An 837-nucleotide genomic window follows, 5' to 3' on the forward strand; every position below is an offset into this window, starting at 1 on the left:
CAATTTTGTATCTAAGAATAAAAATTTAAAACAAGATTCCACGTAGGTAAGTAATTAATTCTGTTACCAAAAAATCTAAAAAATAAATTTACACAGTTTATTTTTATAGTCATTTTAAGTACAAATTTGGACGAAATTACATATTAAAAACCTAGGATAACTATTTTAGTTATTTTGTTGTGATTGTATAATATTATTCGTGGGTACTTGAAACTTCTAAAGTATACTATTATATATCTATGATAGTACCACGGTTTTTTGTTGATGTATAACGCGTTATAAGTACCTAATAGATATTATGATATGAATGATATGATTAATTTGGAATTTATTATAGGTACTTATTAAAGGTAATTTTTTTTTTTTTAATACCATAAACTATATAATATTATGTCTTATACCTAGACTGACATACCGTCTCTGCTCAGAATCGTTTTTCTTATACAATGATATTATATCATTGAATTCAAATTTAATACGATCCATTATACAGTGACCCACTAGTAACCTAGTACAAAATATATTGTATAAATTAAAGTGGCACGTCACAAAAATGTCATTATAGACTCACAAAATAATTCAACATACAAAATTAATTTTAATATTGATTAATATCCCTTAAGCATTAAATTATATTAAATTATTTTACCTACAAAGATAATCTTTCAAAATTTTCAGATATTTTTCAATTCATTACCTATATTTCATTTGAAAATTCAATTAATTATGTAATAAGTAATTAAACAGATAGTACATAATAGGCATTTTTTTTTTTGTTTCTTCAATACTAATAAAGTTGTCATCATATTATTTTCTCGATCAAATAATTTAAAACAA

The 837-nt window shown here is 22.2% G+C and overlaps 1 protein-coding gene across 1 annotated transcript in view; it reads left to right on the top strand.

Moving 5' to 3' along the window:
* The window catches only part of LOC103310790 (formin-2-like), a gene marked incomplete at its 3' end in the record, with an annotated part of 4775 nt that overhangs the window by 1773 nt on the left and 2165 nt on the right, over positions 1-837 (top strand). The gene's annotated exons all lie outside the window — the stretch shown is intronic.

Source organism: Acyrthosiphon pisum, unplaced genomic scaffold, assembly GCF_005508785.2.
Source record: "Acyrthosiphon pisum isolate AL4f unplaced genomic scaffold, pea_aphid_22Mar2018_4r6ur Scaffold_86;HRSCAF=445, whole genome shotgun sequence".
Classification (NCBI taxonomy): domain Eukaryota; kingdom Metazoa; phylum Arthropoda; class Insecta; order Hemiptera; family Aphididae; genus Acyrthosiphon; species Acyrthosiphon pisum.